Source organism: Fukomys damarensis, unplaced genomic scaffold, assembly GCF_012274545.1.
Source record: "Fukomys damarensis isolate Sample0158 unplaced genomic scaffold, DMR_v1.0_HiC HiC_scaffold_38, whole genome shotgun sequence".
Classification (NCBI taxonomy): Eukaryota; Metazoa; Chordata; class Mammalia; order Rodentia; family Bathyergidae; genus Fukomys; species Fukomys damarensis.
The window spans coordinates 68,920,326-68,941,333 of record NW_022900950.1 but is presented as its reverse complement, the minus strand read 5'-3'; the positions used below and the strand labels follow the sequence as shown (position 1 = coordinate 68,941,333).

At 38.7% G+C, this 21,008-nt stretch overlaps 2 pseudogenes; both read left to right on the top strand.

The window, feature by feature from the left end:
- The first annotated feature begins 10,643 nt into the window (after positions 1–10,643).
- LOC104873290 lies at positions 10,644–11,553 on the top strand (annotated as a pseudogene).
- Positions 11,554–20,488: 8,935 nt separating this feature from the next.
- LOC117284607 overlaps positions 20,489–21,008 on the top strand; it is an 85,827-nt pseudogene continuing 85,307 nt past the window's right edge.

The following is a 21,008-nucleotide window of genomic DNA, read 5'->3' as shown; positions in this document are numbered from 1 at the left end:
CTTCCAGAGGAATATAGAATTCACCTTGAAGATACTGTCAGTGGTGGCCAAAAGAAATCAAGCTTCTATGTCTCGACTGCAATGATCAGGGTCTGAATCTGAGTTGAAACAGGACACTACTTTTCAGTGTATATAAGATACCTTAATTTATTCCAAGATGAATTTTATGATTACCCAGGCATTGCATGACTTTTAATGAAAATAATACCCCCTGCAATGAATACATCACCTGTCACTTTGTGACCTGTAGTGTTTCATGATAAATGCACACTTAGCCATGAATGACGGCAGTGTCATCTCTCTTTTTGTTTGCTAATGAGGTCACCTTTCTTGATGTTCCACCATCCTGAGCTTCATTTCACAAGTTAATGCAACATTGTCTTCTTGGTGAAGAAAGTTAAACTCAGAGAGTTTTGAGTTTATAGTTTTGAAAACATGGAGAGATGATGGTGATAGCACCTAAACTTAATGGAAGTTGTGTTTTGAAGATTGAAAGCTCAGTTTGGAATTTTATCGAAAGTTCGAGCCACAAATTATTCCTATCTCACAGTTAATGGAACTAGTATTTGGAATGTTTCAATTTCTTCAGTGCTTCTAAATCAGTAAATGTTGAGCCAGAATTTATACATAGATCCTTCTGACTACAAAATCTTTCAACTTCTAGGTCTTCTCTGTCCATAACAATGAACATCAGTGGATTTTGAACACCTGAAATTTTACTTGTCTACAATTCTTACAGGGCTTTGGAGTGCTGGAGTCTCCTTACAGAGGTGATTTCTAGTTTTTTTATTTTCTGTCTCAGACAAAGAATTGGTCAGAACAAGCATAAACATGGCCAGATTTTACATTTAATAAAGGTAGGGGTAAAAACAGGCTCTGCAGAGTGAGTTTGGACCAAGTAAAAGTAAGAATACAAGGAAAAAAGTATTTTAAATACACCTTACAACATAGGGTGGGCTGTCTTGAAGAGACAAGATAGCAAATTCTTAATGGCAGTGGCCCCTTTTGAATCATTTTCTGTGCTGGTATCATACAGGTCATCCTATTAAACACCTGCTGGGGGTTGGGGATTTAGCTTAGTGGTTCTGCTGCCTTTCTCTGCCTCACAAGCACAAGGACCCAAGTTCGATCCCCAGTACCAAAACAAAACAAAACAAACCCAAAAACCTGCTGGGGTTCCCAGAAAACGTCCACATGCTAGGCTTTGAGAGCTGTTCTGTGCCTGTGTCCTGGGATCCATAGCAACCAGTCTGAGCCATACCCTCCCTTCCTACAGCACAGAGATAGTTTGAAGAATTAGTATAAAAAATTAAAATATCTTATGGATCATTGCATGCTAATTACCTGCTGAAATAACTTTTGTATTAACTGACATATATTATTAAAATAAACTTGATCTTACATTAATGTGCCTCCAGTATTGAAAAATTTCAAATGACCTAATGGCATTTACAGTGTATGTTATAGTTCTCAGGACAGCCTTGCTGAATACTGCATTACATTACATAAAAATAGGTAGCATAGATTATATCTCCAACAAACTTAGTATTTGGAAGTACTGATTTAAAGTTAAAATTTTCTTCTTAATATAGGTCAATAACCACTTTTAATTAACTCCAGGAATGCAAATTAACTTAGTAAATCTAGTTATTTCTCTTTAAATTGCCCCAAGGCAAGGCTCTAGAAATATTAATCACTAAAATTCATTTCTATTCTTTTCTTATTTTGTTGTATGTGTTTTTGGGGTGTTTGTGTGTGTGTAAGTAAGGGTGTTGCTTTGTGGTTTAGGCTGGCCTCTATTCTGTGCAGCATGGGTTGGCCTCAAACTCATAGTGATACTGCTGTCTCAGCCTCCCAAGTGCTGAGATTACAGCTGTGTGCCACCAGAGCCAGTTACAGTTCATTTCTGATTCCCATTGGTAAATTAGATACATTTAAAAATATAGGACCTCCATTTCTTGAGGAAAAAAAAAAAAGAAAGAAAGGAAAAATAATGCCGACTGCTGGAGATATTTTCCAAGACTCATTGTACCATAGTTTCAAGTCAGTGAACCAGTATCAAATATGTTGTTAGGTTTGAGGGCAATATTATTTGGTTCTCTAAAAGGAATTGAATTGAATTCATGAAAAAAGTCAGCCCCAAATAGAAGATGAGTTTTTTTCTGGCTGGAGCAGGAATTAGTATGAAAAATTCCATAATGAAAGCAACATTAGGCTGGAAATTTAGCTCAGTGGTTCTGGCTCCTGCCTTGCAAGTGCAAGGTCCTAAATTCGATCTCCAGTACCAAAAAAAAAAAAAAAAAAAAAAAGAGAGAGAGAAGGAGAGAAGAAAGCAACATCGTAGATATCTTTATGGACATTGCTCATTTTCCTTCATTATCCTGGTATTGTGAAAGGAAATATACCTCACAGACTGAGTTTCTTAATCAGACTTAATTCCAGTAAATATGATTTCCATCTTTGCCAGTCTGAACAAAAGCTTTATCTATGAGCCTGGGCTTTAAGAACTGGACTTGAGATTTATCTTATTGCATGTTTTTTTGTTTGTTTGTTCATTCTTGTCTATTTCTTCATTGGGAATTAAGCTTTGAGGCTCTGCTCTGAGCCTGGTCCTTTTCAAGATCTTTGGAATGTATCAATAAAAAAATGAAATAGCCAGCCGGGGATTTAGTTCAGTGGTGCCGCAGCCTGCCTCGCAAGTGCGAGCTCCTGAGCTCAATCCCTGGTACCAAAGAAAAGAAAAAGCCAATTTTCTCACTCTTTTAAAGTTTTAAGTGTTGTGTGGTAAGAAACCCTGGTCTAAATTATAAATATCATGCAAAGTTCCAAAGTCCTAGGACTACTAGAAGAGGAATCAGAGTTATAAAATACAGGCAATTAATTTGTGATTAGCTGGGTTTGTATCTGTCTTACAAGCATGGAGTTAAGCCCCTTACATGTGTTGTTTTACATAATAATGTGTGTTCAATAATGGATGCAGAAAAATGTCACACTGAGTTTTGCAATGCTTTTCCCCAAAAGGTTCATTCTGTGAATCTACTCAGAAAGCATGGATAAGGTATAAAGTTGCAACCAGTGTCAAAGTCTTCATACCCCTGTAGATCAAAGGCCTCCGGCAGGAGAGAATGGGCAAAGGGACAGAGAAGAGAGGATCAAATTGGCCTGAAACACAGTACATGCACTTTAAGCAGCTCCCTCATTACACCCACTTTGAATTTAACGTCATGTGTAATATGCGCATCGCTGCCTGGTGATCTGGGAAGACAGTGCCACAGTGTGACGTGGCAGGGCTTACTGTGCTGGCTACAGTTGAGTGAGATGCGGTTGAATGAGGAGCTCTGGCAAGACCTCCCCTTGCACTGACCGGCAGCTCGACCCCAAGTGTGCGCGTGATCTCTGCCCTCACCTGTGAGGCAAAGGTGTTGGCAGGAGCTCTGCCGCCCTGCACAGCTAATCCTGTGCGGAAGGGATTCACAGCACAGATCGCTTACGTTTGGCAACACTGCACTTTTGCACCTTCACTCTGCTTGTGCTTCAGTGAAACCCCACTCTAGAGAACCAAGATTTTAAAGTTTGTTTAGAAAAATACAGAATTGAGGAGAAAGTTATCCTTCACTTAGCTTAGCGGAATCTAGCTTTGGAACAAGAGTTCTCTTAGACACATTTTACTAAGCAGCTAAAGATACAATGTATTTGTGTATGGTTTCTTTCATCAGCATCTTATAAGAGCCCAGGGAAAAGCATTTCCCCAATATTAATTTAAAAACACATATTTAGGATATATCTTTATCAAACATATTATCTTTCCCAAGAAAAGTTCAAAGATGTGAAAAGAGTACATTCCTGGCTCATTCAGCCTTTCTGAGTTCTTTATTCTTTCCTGGCTCTTTTCCGTCTCTCTGCATCCTTTATTCTTTGTGTATATCGTAGCATTTTACCAGTTCTCGTGTGACAAAGGCACCAGGAACGTGAGGGAGGTCTCTTTGCTTTTCTGAGATGCTAAACCAGTCCTGCACTTGTAGCTTGTCAAAGAAGACAGTAACTCAGGTGAACATTCGCCACCTTAATATGAAGTTTCATCTTCATTTGGGTAATTTTTCATGTCACTGTTATTTTTAGGTCCTCCTACCAAATTTGCTGCATGAACTTTTATATGTGCAACATGAATCACTTAAAGACAAATGTGTGACCGCTTATTACCCTTCCCCTGTGAGCTAACTTTGCAAAGTAATTTTAGTGATCTTTTTATGTCAGCGACTTGATTTGCTTTGCATTTGAATAGTTACACGTATTTTAAATATGACATAAATAGCAGTTGAAAAAAAATATTAGAGTTGCTTAAAACCACCAGCACCATACCCCTATCCTCTGGCTGCCTGTCACAGAGGCGCGTGTCTAGTGGACTAAGCACCATAAGAAGGGCTAGAGGGAGGCTTCACCAACCCACACAGGCAAACAAAGGCAACAGCAATTCCTGCAAAGCAGAGCTACTTAGCTTTGTTCAAAATATATTTATTATTTTTTCTAATAGTCATGGTCAAAAGAGATCATTTAGCAAATAGAAAATGTATTACCTAGTTGCTTTCTAGACACTTTAAACAAGTTAACATAGCCAGCAACATTGTGTAAAAATGCTCCTTAAGAGCTCTCTCTCCAACACTGGGAACTTTTCTTCTTTTTTCATTGAGTTTACGGTTACACTGTAGGTATAGAGTACAGTTACATTCACCATTGGTATCTTGTACCTTTACATGATGTATCTTGGTTCTTCTTTTCTTTCCCATTCCCCTGCCCTCCCTTCTACTTCCCTATTTACAAAAACTTGTTTCCATTTTTCCTTTTCTCATATTTTTTCTTCTCCCTTCCTTCCTTTCCCCTACCCTTCCCCCTTCCCTTACTCCTTTGGGCCTTTTCTTCCTATTTCACATTATGATTTATACAGTTTGAACCTTATTTATACTTTTAGCTTTCACACCAGAGAAATTATTTGGTATTTACACATGTGCATCCTATTTATTTCACTTAAGAGTATGGACTTGATAGTCATCCATGTAGCTATAAATAATTCTAGTTTCCCATTCTTTATGGCTGAGTAATATTCTATTTTATAGAAAAACCGCATCTTCTTTATCTGGTCTCCAAATGATGGGCACTTGGGCTGTTTCTAAGTTTTAGCTATTAGAAACTGTGCCACTATAAACATAGGTGTGCATATGTCACTGTGGTATGATTCTTGGAAAGATACCCAGCAGAGGGATGGCTGGGTCAAATGGAAGCTCTAGCCCCAGCTCTTTGCGGTATCTCCATATTGATTTCCATAGTGGTTGCACCAGTCTGCACTCCCACCAACAGTGGAGAAGCGTTCCTTTCTCCCCACGGCCAACATTTGTTATTGGTTGATTTCTTGATGTCAGCCATTCTTTATGGGGTGAGGTGGGATCTCAGTGTTGTTTTCGTCTGCATCTCTCAAATGACCAGTGATGTGGAACATTTTTTCATGTATTTGTTTGCTGCTTTTACTTCTTTGTCTGAGAAATGTCTATTCATTTCAAATACCCATTTTTGAATTGGGTCTTTATTTCTGGGGAGTCTGAGGTTTTTTTAGTTCTTCATATATTCTAGATAGTAGCTGGTGAAAAAATTTTCCCACTTTGTAGGTTATCTCTTAGCTCTGTTGGTGATTTTTTCTTGCCAAGCAAAAGCTTTTTAATAAAATGAGATCCCAGTTGTTGATTCTTTGCGCTAGTTCCCATGCTACTGCGGATTTGGTCATAAAGTCTTCCTTATGTTAATGTCTTCCAGAGTTCTGCCTAACTTATCTTCCAGCAAGTTTAGTGTTTCTGTTTTAATATTAAGATCTTTAATCCACTTGGATTTTAGTTTAGTACACGATGAAAGATAAGGGTCTAGTTTTAATGTTTGGAGGGTTGAAATCCAGTTTTTCTAACACAATTTATTGAAGAGGTTATCTTTCCTCTATTGAGATGCTTGGCTCCTTTGTCAAAAATTAGGTAGCTGAGTACATCTGGAGTTGTTTCTGTATCTTCCAATCTATTCCACTGATCCTCAGGTCTGTTTTTTTGCCAGTACCATGCTGTTTTTATCACAGTGGCTTTGTAGTGTAGTTTCAAGTTGGAGATTGTAATAACCCCTGCATGTCTCTGTTGCCTAGAATTGCTTTTGCTATTCTATGTTTCTTCTGGTGGGAACTCTTCTTTTGATTGCCAGTTTAATGAGGCTTTGTGTTTTTTAATGTGCATGTATTTGATTACTTGTAAACTCTAATATTTATTTTTTCTTTTAAGTTTCTTGCTCAGTGTTTTCTGTTTTTCTTTGTGGGAGTTTCTACCAATTAGCATGAGCTCTTTAAACTTATTTCTCACACATAGTATTTAGAAGTTAGGGAAATAAATCACTTTGATTCTCAAAATTCCTCATTTCTTTGTCATAGTCTAATTCTTAGAGAGTTGCCTAGAGTGTAAGACCAAGTGTTTATTCAATGGACTTTAGAGGAAAACTTCCTACTGTCCAAATAACGGCTAAATCAAGACATTTGTGACTATAGCATAGGAAGATATGGCAACAAGTATAGAAAAGTCTTCCTTTCCTGAAGAAGAGCAAAGTAGGAAAACTAGGATAGACTAGGAAAAAAGGGAGGATAAGATCCTACAGGGATGATCCCTAACTCTAAGTCTTCAGCGCTTCATTTTCAAGCCTAGAAATGTTTTATATTTAGAAATAAACAGATAGGCAATACATGAAATTAGGCCAGAAATATTCCAGATGGAGGAAGAGATAGCACAGCGTATTTTACCCCCACGTACTCTGATCTTCAGGCCATTTCTCCTTCTGTGCTCTCTAGTGTCTCAGACCTGTGTGGTCTTCCAGCAGACAAGACGGGGTCCTCAGACAGACCCTGGTGTCTCAGCAGCCTACCATGCTCCCCTACGGAGCAGAGGGACTAGCTATTCATTGGACCAGTGACTACTCAGGGTGATTAGATCCCTGGTAACAGTTTCAGTTGAACTCACTAGCACCCTTCACTGGAGTCTCTGAGTCTAGATTTTTGTTTCTGGCTTCTAAATCCTTACCCACTATGGCCTCTTCAGTGTCACTCAGTTCCTTCAGTAAGATGTTCTGGGCCCCCGCTTGACATGCAGTGGCTGGTGGGAGCCAGGCTTCTTGTCACTCACATGACACCTGTGAGCCCTAACATGAAGGAAGTAGCTACATCTAAGTCTTCTGGAATTGTGCAGTTAGCAGCCCCCTATGGGGAGGCAAGTCACACTCCAATAGTCTCCTCTGTGCCTCTCAGATGTTTTAAAATCACCCCCTTCCCAAATAGACTCACAGGGTTTAGTGGGAAGTATTGGTCAAAAATCCATGAGTCTACATTTTTCTTCTCAATGTGTCTCTTCCTTCCCATCCCACAATGACTCCCAGCCAAAAGGAAGGTATGTCTCATTTATCTACAGATTATCTGACATCCCTTAAGACTTTAAGATCATAAGTGAGGGGCCGGGGATTTAGCTCAGTGGTTCTGCCACCTGCCTTGCAAGCACAGGGACCTGAGTTCCATCCCCAGTACCAGAAAAAAAAAAAAAATCATGAGTGAGCAGTTGAAGTGTCACCAGGAAATAGGAATTTTCAAGGGCAAAAAAAATATTTTATAAGAAATTATAAATTTTATCTTTTTATTTTAAAAAAATGAAAATTTTCTTTGAATTTTTACTATAACTTGTAAGCTTCAAAAGTTCTTCTTCATTCAAAGATGAGAAGAATGTCCATATAAATTATGAACTGTGTTTAAAAATCGTATTTTATACTAAGGTTTTAGTGTACCTAGAAATTATTTTAATATAGAGTAGGGCTAAAGATAAATTTATCATTTCTGTGTAATCATTTATTGTCTCTAATATTTGATGAATGGCTTTCTGTAACAGTAGTTGATGGATCTCTTATCACAATTAAAATTATTGTATCTCATAAAGCTATCAATTTGGTTTCATTGATTTTTTTCATTTTTTACCAGTATTACAGGGAGTTTTGTTTTTAAAGTATTGTATCTTTACATTATTAGTCTTTTTTCTTGTCCTTTCTGCCTGATTTATACTTCTAAGTAGATCTTGAGTTAAACTCTAAACAAATATAGGAAAGTTTTGTTTAGAATTGCACTACACCAAACCATTAACTTGAGAGATTTTTCTTGCTTTGGAAATTATTTTGCCATCAAGAAATATGGTCTGTCTCTCTCTACACATATTTGATTAGGATTTGGGTTTTGCTTATGAATGCTATATAGTTCTTATTACGGTAAATCCTAAATATTTCCTTTTTTCCATCATTTTGTTATGCTTTACTACTTGCTTTTAATTTACAGTTTAATCTAAGAGTATGAGATGTTCCCTAAAAAAATTTACATTAGACTTACTGAGAGAATGAATCCACTGAAGATGGATCAGCGAAATAGAGGGACTACAACAAATTACCACAAGCTAGATTGTTTAAACTCGAAATTTATTACCTTTCATTTTAGAAGCAATAAGTGCAAAGTCAATTTTTTTACTGAGATGCATTCCCTCTATGGGCTCTGCTGTACTACTTTCCCTCTTATGGCTTGTGGTGACTACCAGTATTCCTTAACTTTTGTTTGTATCACTCCAATCTCCTCTTCTAACTGGGCTGTCTACCTTGCCTTTTCCTTTCTTTCCTTTTTCTTAAGCGCTTTTTTAAAAAATTATTTTTTAGTAGATGGTTGCAGTACATGGTGATTACCTCCATGCTGGGAAGTTAGTACTTGTACATAAGACATCTTAATTATTTTTCATCTCTCGCTCCTGCCCCTCTTTTTGCTCTTCCTCCATCTCTTCATCCCCTTCCCTTTTGCAGAAGATTTATCTCCCCATCTCACCTCTTCCTTATAAGGATGCTTGTGATGTGAGTCACTGACCAAATAATCACAGAAATCTTGTCATCTCAAAACCCTCAATATAATCATATCTATTACTACAGTAATACTCCTTTGCCATACAAGGCAGGTTCATAATCCCTGTGGGTTAGGACATGGATATGTCTTTTGGATGGAAAGATGACATTCAATCAACTACCTAGGCAGAACACATTATCGCTAAAATCTGATAGGTCCCTTTCTAGTAGCAATGGGTGCAACCTCATGTCTTCATTTGCCCAGGGGGCCAAAGCAAACAAAAATTTGTTTTTCAGAGTTCTGGAGGCTAGAAGTCTAAGATCAAGGTGTCACCACGGAAGAGAACAAATTCATTTCTCTTCTCTTTCTTTAGAGTGTAGATGGCAGCCTTCTCACAATGACCTTTGTATGCTCAGAGAATGACAAAGAGTTCCCTTCCCTTCTCCTAAAGTTACCAATCCTCCTGGATCAGTGCTCCATCCTGTGACTTCATTAAGCTGTCAGTACCTCCTACAACCCTATTTAAATGTTTAGTCACACTGAGAAGTAGGGTCTTAAAATACAAGCATCGAGGAGACAAACTTCAGTCTACATCACCCCATACTAGCTACAAGCGAAATCTTTCTACCATATATTTCTTGTGATATCTTTCCATCATAAATTGTTTTATTAAATACAAAGAACACCTGCAGTACTTAATGTTGGAATGCAATTGCAAAACATGACATTTGAAAATAAACTCAATATGAAGTAACAAAGAGGACTCTTTTAGGTCGTCTAAATTCAGTCGATATTCCAAAGACACAAGGAGAGCAGACGCCTGTACCTTATTTGGTTTATGGTCTGAAAAGTCTGTATAGAATTTGAGAAATTAATAAAAATCCCCAATGTGTTTTGTAACACATACTAATTTTTCAGTGTTGAGAAATGAACTCAAGGCCACATACATATCAAGGAAGTGTTGTACCACTGAGCTATACCCACAACTACAAATACATATTAATTTTAAGGGGAAGATTCATTCTGCATGCTGCAGAAGGCTAAGAGAAAAAGTACTGATTCTGACTGAAATGGTATATGAAGTAAAACAGATTGATGAGCAGATACTTGCTCTACTATACAAAAAGGAACACAAAATTTTTAAAAATAGAATTGAAAAAACTGTGGTATGATATAGTATTTTTATACTAAATTAGATTTCTCTTCTAAAAATTACTTTCAGTTTGTTTTGTTAAATTCTACTTGTGATTATTTCTTTGTGTTGGTTCCAAATATTTGTGATAGTAGAGACATCTATAAAGATACAAGAATAGGGCTGGGGAGTTAGCTCAGCGGTTCAGCGGCCTGCTTTGCAAGCGCTAGGACCCGAGTTCAATCACCGGTCCAAAAAAAAAAAAAAACAAGAATTGAGAAAGAATTGGTGCAAGAAGTAAACTGCCTCCCCACCGAGATATATTTAGGAATTGTCCAACTCAAATTACTTGTTATTAGGTAAGGAGGCAATAGAGTTGGGTGGGTTCTGTTTCTAGTGTCATATAATACTCGGGAGCCGCTAGCAGAATCTGAGAGTATTTTACCTTCTTCATGAACGTAAACAAAAGAAGATTAAAATGTTATTTTGCATTTGACTAAGAATCTGAACAAAAGGAGTGTAGTTAAGCAAGAATCGCTAAGGGGAAGTCAACAGTTGTCTCAGGTGTGCAGAACAGCAATTTATATGAGAAAGAAAAGAATGTTGGTGAGTACTGACCCTTGGTCCCATCTTTCTTCGTTCCTTCTGCTGGGCATCCAAGGACTGGAATATATGTACATCTGGCTTGGATTCCCCTTTTCTTTGTGTGTCTTGTTGTTCTCCTAGGGAACGCTGCTATTTTGTTTGCAATCCAGACTAAGCACAATCCCCAAAAGCCAACGTACTACTTCCTGGCCATGCTGGATGCCACTGACTTGAGTTTGTCTAGTACCACCAGCCCCAGAATGCTTGGCATTTTCTGGTTTACTCTCAGGGAAGTAACTTTTGGAGGCTGCCTTTGTCAGATGTTCTTCATCCACTTCTTCGCTGCCACAGAGAGCATTGTGTTGGTGGCCATGGCCTTTGACTGCTACATTGCCATTTGCAAACCCCTTCGGTACACCGTGATTCCAACTGGTGAAATCACTGGACTCATTGCATGCGTTGCTATCCTGTGGAGCCTCTACATGATTGTTTCATTGGTGTTTTTCCTTTTGAGGCTGGATTCTGTGGCCACCCTCACACCTACTGTGAGCACATGGGCATTGCCTGTCTGGCCTATGCCAGCGTCAAAGTTTATATCATGCTTGGTCTTGGCAAAATTTCTCTCTTATTATTAAAGGTGCTCTTTATTATTCTCTTTTATGTCAGGATCCTCTATGCCATCTCTGTCTGCCCTCCTGGGAAGCCCGGCTCAAACCTCTCAATACCTGCAGTTCGCACATTGGTGTTATCTTGGCCTTTTTTCTCTTTCCTGATACATTGTTTTAGCCATAATATTCCTCAATATACACATATTTTCTTAGCCAAGCTCTATATGGTTTTCCCACCAGCCCTCATTCCTGTGATCTGTGGGGTCAGGACCAAATAGATTTGAGAGCATGTGCTGAGGATATTCTTTTTTTTTTCTTTTTATTGAATTTATTGGTACAATCTAGGTATACAATACAGTTACATTCGTTACTGGGATCCTGTACCTTCACATGACAGGTCTTGGTTCTCATTTTTTCCCCTTGTCCCTGCCCTCCCTTCACCCTCTCCTCCCCTCCCCATTTACAAACACTTTATTTCCATTTTTTCATTTTCTCCTATTTTTTTCTTTTCCCTTATTCCCTTCCCCCTGCCCTTCCCACTTTCCCTACACCTGTAGCCCTTTTCTTCCTATTTCACACTATCAATTATCCCATTAGGATCTTGTGTACTATTACAGTTTTTCACACCAGAGAAACTATTCAGTATTTACACATGTGTGACTTATTTATTTCACTTAAAGACAAATTACTAGCTGATTGATATTTGGAAGGTTTATTTTAGAATTTATTTCATCCATTGTTAAAAGTGGCCTTAAGTTGAATCCAAAAGGAGGGTAGAGGGGAATGTTATAACCTATAATGCTATTACTTAACAGTGAATTGAAGCCTTTGTCTTTAAAGGTACTCCTGAGAAAAATGAAAATTAGAATTTGTTTAAGTATCTACTTTTCCAAGTATATTCTTTAATATTGTTGCATTCTCAATATAGTCCTAAAAAAATGTGAAGCAGCATAAAAATATTTGGTTACTATTTAAGTTTTTTTCCATTAAGTGTATTGGTACATTTTAGGTATACAATATAGTTACATTCATCGGTGGGTTCTTGTACCTTTTTTTTTTCATTTTTATTGAGTTTATTGGTACATTCTAGGTATACAGTACAGTTACATTCATTTCTGGAATCTTGTACCTTTACATGACAGGTCTTGGTTCTCATTTTTTCCCCTTGCCCCTGCCCTCCCTTCACCCCTTCCTCCCCTCCTTCTTTACAAACACTTCATTTCCATTTTTTCACTTTATCATATTTTTTCTTTTCCCTTATTACCTTTCCCCTACCCTTCCCATTTTCCCTACACCTTTAGCCCTTTTCTTCCTATTTCACATGGTCAATTATCTCATTAGGATCTTATGTACTATTATAGTTTTTCACACCAGAGAAACTATTCGATATTTATACACGTGTGACTTATTTATTCCACTTAGGAGTATATCCTCAATATGTATCCATTTTCCTATGAATGAATCTAATTTCTCATTCTTTATGGCTGAGTAGTATTCCATTTTACAAGGTTGTCCACTATCACCATTCCTGTTCAGTATAGTTCTGGAAACATAGCAATTAGACAAGAGAAAGAAATAAAAGAAATAAAGATAGGAAAGGGAGAAGTTAAACTGTCATTATTTGCTGGCAATATAATGCTCTACACAGAAGACCCAAAAAATTCTGTGCCAAAAGACTTCTAGAATTAATTGACAGATTCAGTAGAGTATATAGATACAACGTTAACTCTCAAAAATCAATGTCTTCTTATGCACAAATAACAGACTCACTGAGAGAGAAATTAGTGAAACAATTCCTTTCACAATAGCATCCAAAAATGAAGTATCTAGAATCAATGTAATGAAGGAGACAGAAGACCTTGTGATTATTTCTTAAAGTTGACTTTACTCTCATATTCTCATTTGTTATTGAGGACTATACTTTAATTATTCTTAGAAATATCTAATTTTCTATTGCATTTTCTTCTTTATTTCTTTAGATATACCTTCTTCTGGTCTCCCTTTTTTTTGTAATACCCATTTTTAATGAAAGAAAGATTATAAAAATCTAAATGTAAAAATCTAAAGCTATAGCTTAGACTAAAATCCTCTTTGATCTCCTACCCTGATTTTGGTTCTAACTCTTTCCCAAAGGGAACAGTATTATGCTACTTTCTAAATTTGTGCTTTTCTCTTCTTTGTCTGGAGAATGCAGCACATTCTCCCCTCTGTTTGCCTGTATTCTCTCCTGGTTCTCGTACATGAACTGCGCAACCTATGAGCAGGCAGATGAATCAGAGATTCATGATTCCCCTCTCCTACTTTCAGACTAAAGAACGTGTTTACTGTGCACAACAAACTTACTAATATTACCATTACATTTTGTATTTAAATTAGAAATATTTTCTCTTAGATACTAATTTTATTTTAAAAATTCAAAGTTGTGATTCGTACATACTGGTCCCCAAACTCCTAGGGGCAAATAGTTGCAAGAGTACTTGAAATCATATAAGCAATAAAATAAAAGCTTGTTAAACAAAGTCATTAAAGCAAATGTACACCCACAGCAGACACAGTAAGTCCTGTAATGACTCCTCTAAATGTTATCTCTAAAGAAAGTTGCATTTATTGGGCTAAATTTACCTGAAATGCTTTTGAGAATAAACTCCCTTATACTGAGTTTATGGAATGTGGAAGGTAAATAGGCCTTTGAGAGCATATTGCAAGTTGTTAGAAGAGACACATATCATTTTAAACTAAACCTTCAGCATCTGTTTCAGCCTCTGCTTAGAAATGATGAAACTGACAATAATTCACTTACTCCGTAAGAAGAAAAGGTGGTAATTAAGGCGGATGTGTAATCTTTATTCAACACAAAGTGCATCTGCTATATTTTCTCTTGTACCTGGAAGAAAACCTTTCCCCTTCCACCATAAAGGGAAGAGAGTTCTTCTGCCTTTCCTAATTCTAATAAGATGGTATTGACTGAAAACAATCAGGATAAAGGCATGTATCCTATTTGTGTATAAAATGTATTATCCTACCTGGAAAAGTAGCTAAAGTATTTGAAATGAAGGGTTGACAAGAGTCTTCCTATTATGCTTGGGTAGAGAAGAACAATTGAATAGACTTCACACTATGCTGAGGTCCAGAGCTGCGAACCAGCAGGAAGCAAGGGGCTCAGTATCCACTACCCAGTAGATGTGGCAGAGTGGTTGGATAGAGAGCAACAGCTAAGCTATGAAGCCATCATCTGTTGTCGCGTGATTCACTAGGCTTTGGTCCTAAGGGGAGAAGTTGGTTACAGATTAGATGAGTAAGTTCAAGAGAATTCCCAATGCTTATGATCCACCTAATAGCGTGGGCATCTGAGTTCAAAGGAATGTACTTTTGGTAAAAGAGGTAGGATAGTGTGGGGTTGAAACGATGGGCTACTTATACAAATATTCCAGTTTAACGACAGTGTTGGTTTTGTTAGATCTGTGTGCTGGTGAGAACAAAGTATTCCTTCTTAAGAATGCTAATTCCCATCCTAGAAACACTACTGCGGCTTGTGTGTTAAATTCCTGTTACTGTGACAAAATACCAGAGAAAATACTCTTGAAGGAAAAAAGGTTTATTTTGGCTCACAATTTCAGGAGTTTCAGACCATGGTTACTTGGCTCTGTCGTCTTTGGCACTGGGGTGGAAACAGCACATCAGTGCAGATAGTGTGTGGCAGAAAAGGCTGCTCAGTTTATGGTGGTCAGAAAGCAGAGAGACAAGGTGCTCAGGTCCCTAAATATCCTCCAAGGCCACACCGCAAAGGGCGTAACTTCCTCCCACCAGGCCCCACATCTGAAAGTTCCACCAACTCCTAATAGTGCCATGGGCTTTTGACCAAGCCCTAAGCATATAAGCCTGTAGGGGGCAATTAAGATGAAACCATAAAGCTCATTTCAGGGGAGGGGTTTTAAAGAATTTTTCCTTGCTTCTAGGCTATTGAATTTTCAGTTTAAAAAAAAAATGGTAGTTTTACCCCATACTCTAGGGTTAAAGTATATCTGTACATAGTTTAACAGCATTATATAAGAATTTCATTCCAAGTATTTATCTGACTACAGTCTGCCTAATACTTACCTAGAGCTTAATAAAGGGAGATAATATTTATACTTGCTTGGATAGAATTACCAACTTTTATATAATTCATGTCACACTCCTAGTTAGTTTTGGGGAGTTCTACTTTAGAAATATTGTCTCATCTCTTATTTAAATCAAAAGTGAGGAAATACCAATCCCATCAAGGCATGCAGAGAAAATACAAAGATAAGACATAAAGTGTAGACTTTCCGTGACTGTGATTATGATGGGGCCTTGTTGGCCTTATCAGTTGGAACGAGTGCACCACTCTCTGGAATGTTGAGAGTGGGGGACATAGCGTGTAGTGTCTGTCTCTCTACCTTCCTCTCTATCTCTCTGTGAACCTACAACTTTTCTTTACAGAGTGTCATTAAGGGGCTGACGATTTAGCTCAGCGGTTGGGTGGCCTGCCTTTCAAGCGAAAGGACCTGAGTTCGATCCCTGGTACCAAAAAAAAAAAAAGTCATTAAGAAAAATGAAAGCATGAAATGGGGACTCAAGAAGAGAAACCATGAGTGAAAGAGCAGAGAGTGGTTGGGAGATGGAGGATGAGGGAAACACCAGCTCCGCTTTTCTTCTTAGGATTTGACAGAACTTTGCGAGTAGAGCAACCTGGTTATTCAGTTTCATTTTCTTTATATTTTATTTGAGAAAACAATAAAATCAAAAGTATTGGTGCAAACCTCCCCCCCCCCAATTAAATCTGTGGTTCCTGGGGTTGGGAGCTCTGAGAGGCCAGAATCTACACCCTCGAAAATACTATCAAATGGCTCCTGGGTGGAACTCACAGGGTCCCTGTCAGGGTTACCAGGACAGTGGGAGAGACACTGGCAGGGCTCAGCCCTATGTTGCAGGCAGAGGGGAACAGAGGGGAAGGGAGGGGAGGGGAGGAGAGGAGAGGAGAGGAGAGGAGAGGAGAGGAGAGGTTGCGCCTACCACCAGTACCCCACAGAAGCTTCTTCCAGATCACCCCCCAGCCTTCACCCGCCATTCAGTAAGCAGCAGCCCATTGGAAAGAGTCCCAATTTTATATTTGTCTGAAATGCCCCCCAAATACCTTTTCATTATGCTCTGCATTTCCAGAAGAAATGTTCCTTGGCAGAGACACTGCATGATTTCCAGAATTAGTGAATACAGTTTTGACAGGGATTAGAAATCCACTGCAGAGTCTGTTTTATTTGCCACGAGGGTCCCTAGATTCTTGCAGTCTGTCCAGTGGGCACTGAATGAACAACTTTGTGAAATACGTCTTCCCACGTAGGTGGGGTGTTGGCAAAATCAGTGCTTCCAAACCTCAGATGCATAAATAGTGACAAGGAGGGTCCCCTGGTCGTTTACTTATTTTTGTTGTTTTGTTAAAAATAAATGATTGCTCTAATAGTATAGATTTGTGGGTGCCATGTGACAGTTCAATTCATGAACATGGTGTGTATGATCAAATCAAAGTAGTTAACATTTCATCTCTTTATGCACATTTTAGAACTGCTTAATACCGCATAATAATTGTACAGACTTATGGGGTATATGATGCGATATTTCAATACTTATATACACTACATGCTAACCAAATCGGAGTAATTAACATTTGTATCTTATCATCATTCCTCTCTGGCTGGAGCTTTCAAGATCCTCTTTTTCGGTCAGTCATAAAATTTACAGCATGTTATTGTGAACCACGGCAATGCACCACATAACATTTCAGAGCTCTTAATGTTGCTTTGGAATATGCTTGTTCTTTTTATGTATTTTTCCTTGATTCTGTGTGATAAGCCTCAGAAATTACACCCCTCATCTTCAAATCCAGCCGTTCCTAAACCCTTGTTTTAAAATCACGTGGAGTTTCTAACTCAGCATATTGGGAGTGGAGTCAACAATTTCCATGTCTGGAAAGCTTCAGAGGATTTCCGTGATGTGTGACTGGTCCACTGGGGACTGCTGTACCCTCACATGGATTTGTCCAAATTACACAGCTAGAAACAATATCACATGGCTAACAAGCAAAGGAGATGATTCTGGTACAAAGCTTTAAAAGAAATCACAAGGTTTAGATTTACCTATGACACAAGTATCACAGGGTTAATCAAAATGTAGTGTTTATTTTGTTTAATGACAAAAAAAAGTATTTCAATTGATAACTGGCTGAGTGTTGCTGACCAAAGACTCCTTGATGAATTACATTTGTGAAATATGCTTTGGTTTAATATTTATTCAATAAAAGAATTCTAAACCTGAGGTCAGAGAACAAAGAAAAGTAAAAGCAGAGAGACTTCAGTAGTGACAATATTAGAATACTCTGTTCCTGGAGGCAGAGTATGGGGCTGTTGCCCTATACAATTCCTTTTCAGCTGAAAACTTATATATTTCCAAAGCTGACATGTTAGGTAATAAATCATTTTGTAAGGAGGTTAGCATTACTTAGAGACACTCTAAGAAAAGACACCAGATTAATCAAAATTCAAGTATGTCTCTCAGCCATCGTGGGCTTTTGTTTATTTTGTAGTTGATTAGATCTTGAGTTCAAATCTAAGGCTCTAGTGATTTACAACATTCCTTACAAGAAAAAGGTAAGCCCAAGTGTATCTGCCTATCATACTCAAAGGAATATTTTTTTATGAAACAAATCTACCAGTTCAAGTTCTTCTGACACTGCAGGTGTGTCTGGACAGACAGACAGACAGTGAGCACAAAAAGGGAAACAGACATGCTTGGCTGCAGGGGGAAAGGTCTGATTTTGTCAATTGCTTCTCTTCCCAGCAACTGGGATGAAAATTTGAATTTCACATTAGTTTTAATATTTTAAGGCAAACATCCATGAACGGTTGTAACCAAGGAAAGACAGGACCCACAAAGTTGAGTGCCCAAGGATTACCTATCTCAGACGGTTATGGTCTTCCATATTTTCTCAGCAATCTCATGGGATGGTTATTACGATCTCTTTTTCGCCAATGGATAGTGAGTTGAACTTTTGGTGACTGCCTGAAAAGAAGTGATCACAGAGTTCAAATATATTGGTTATAAATCCCATTTGCCTGTTCTTATACCTGATGTCTCAGCTAGGATGTCTCTAAAGGACCGTCCGTATCCCTACGCAAAGCAGGGTCACGTGCACAAGAAGCAGGTTGCTTTTGAAAAGAACTGCAGACAATCACCTGCTTCACCTTCTCATATGAAGGCCTCTCCTTGCCCTGGCTTCCTGCCTGGGCCTTCATGGGTTCTGTGTATTCTATAGGAATCCCTTGCTTTTGATCTATTTTTTCACTGATACCTTTCCATAGCAAAAATGTAGTAAAATATCTTTTATTAAATTATCACCAAAGGGAAATACAAACTACAAATAGCTTATACAGGGATTGTTGAAATAGAGTTTTAAAAGGCAAGCAAAATGGTCTGAACTTCAAAATGGAAAATTAGTGCAGCAAAACCTCCATGTTAGAGGACATCTAAATATTGTAAAGATTTCTTTTTCCTAAAATCTAACATCAAATTATTCTAAAAAAGGAAAGACTGAAATTATTTCAGTGGAAATTATAAACTAGTCTGCAGAAACGGCCAGTCCTACCATTGTCTAAGAGGTAAGAGCAAATGAAATAAAGTTTTAGAAAATGTACAACCATTGGCTAGGTGCAGTGGGACATGCCTGCAATCCCACTGCTCAGGAGGCTGAAACAGGAGGATAGCAATTTTGAGCCCTGTCTGGGCAACTTAGCGACTTAGTGAAGAAACCCAGGTTCAAAAAAAAAAAAAAAGTGTTGGGCACATAGCTCAGTGTAGAGCTCTGGGTTCAATCCTGACAAAAGTATAAACATTAGGAAAGAAAAGCTAAGGTTATTTTTATTATTATCTTTTTGGACTGGTGATATGATTGTGTCACAGTGAGGAGATGCACAGAACTTCCAGGATTAATAAATGAAAGCTCCTAGAAGTAGAAATGAGAATAACATTCATGCTGGCAACAAAAGTTGTGTGATGCCAGGGAATATGTTTAATAAGTGCTGTTTCAGATCTGTAAAAATAAGGCTATGAAATACTCTGATAAATATAAGGCAGGTTCTGAATAATTGGAAAATTATTTTCAAGTTTTTATACAGTAATATATGACATCATAAAAATAGCAAGCCTCCTTAAGTTAATATTTAAATGTGATACAATTCTAGTTAGATGTTAACTGGATGGATGATGGGGGAGTGATTGCTGTCTAATGAGAAAGTCTAGATGCAGGAGATCAAACATGGAGAGCATAATAAAGAGGAGCAGTGGCGGGGAGGTCTTGGACTTACCTGATTTTAGACTATGTAATAAAGTCATTTTAATCACCTTCCTACGATATTGCCATGACAATAGAGAAATAGATCAATGTAAAATAGATTAAGCACAATCTATAAATCAACGTTATATATTTGCAAATTTAGTATGTAGGAATGAAGAAAATAATTTACCTTATTCAAGTAAGAACGCAAAGAGTCTCTTTAGAAAATAAATACTCAGCCCAAATTCTTACCAATTTGAAAGGAGGGGATGCTGAGTGCGTTTCTCAAATGATGTTGGAAAGCCATAATTCCAGGTGGAGGGAGGTGAGACCAGGCTGGGGAGGGGAAATGGTGCACGAGAGACACGTAGGGAAAAGTCATCCACAATTCAGGTACTTAAACAGGGAAGAATAACCCAGAAATGGAAATCAATCGGAAAGACCGTCCCCCTAGATAAATCCAAATGTCTGAGCTGTTGAGGAGGGGAAATACACGGCCGCTGTTGCCCATCTTCCTGCAGGGAGCACAGCACTCTGGAAGGCCTCGGACAGCCTGAGGAAAGGAGTCAGTGCTGCCAGGCCAGATCTTGCCATAGGCACCTCTATACTGCCCCTTCCCCATCATCTTTCCAAACCCTAAGCTGTGTGTCCAAGGCATCCTCTGGAGAAAGAAATCCATGTACTCTAGGCAGAGAGAGACTAAGTGTCGCGGGGTGACACCAAACCCACCAGCACAGTGAGTCCACAATGGTTTTCACAGAGACTGAACAATCTGGGCTAGCAACCACCTTCAAGCATGGGGGGAAGGAGTCCCTCAACCAAGCCCAGGGGTCCCAACAGGTTGCACAGGATGGAAAGGGGAGCTCTTGAGACAGAGACAGCTTGGGATCTGAATGCAAAGGAGACGAAGGGCTTGGCTGGGACAGAGAGCTGCTGGCGACACAGTAGGCGGAAGATCTCTGAAGGAGGAACACAGGGACAACTGTGAGGTTTGCCCAACAGCAAAGGCAAAGGCAGAAGGCGAAGGAGAGCAGGGTGTCGGAAAAATAATTTACATCCGCCTCTTCCCAAAGTTATTGAGGAGGCTGGATCTCGGGACGGAGACAAAAGACTGTAGTTAACCACTCCCCAAGCACAGCTTGCACCAAGGAGGTGGGCTCAAAGAAAGGCACCCGCCCCTCCCAGACAGGCTGATAAACAGACTCTGCCTCGGCCACGGTGGGAAATTGGTGTGGTGTGAACAGACGAGGACGAAAGCAGGAAGGGAAGTGAGTGGAAGCTCTTTCTTTATGTCTTAGTGGCCACAGGGGAACTACTTGCACATTTTCTTGCTGGAGTGTCAGTGCTACGTGCTCGCTGGGTAAACTGTTTTTCCTCTCTCTCTCTCTCTCTCTCTCTCTCCCCCCCTCCCCT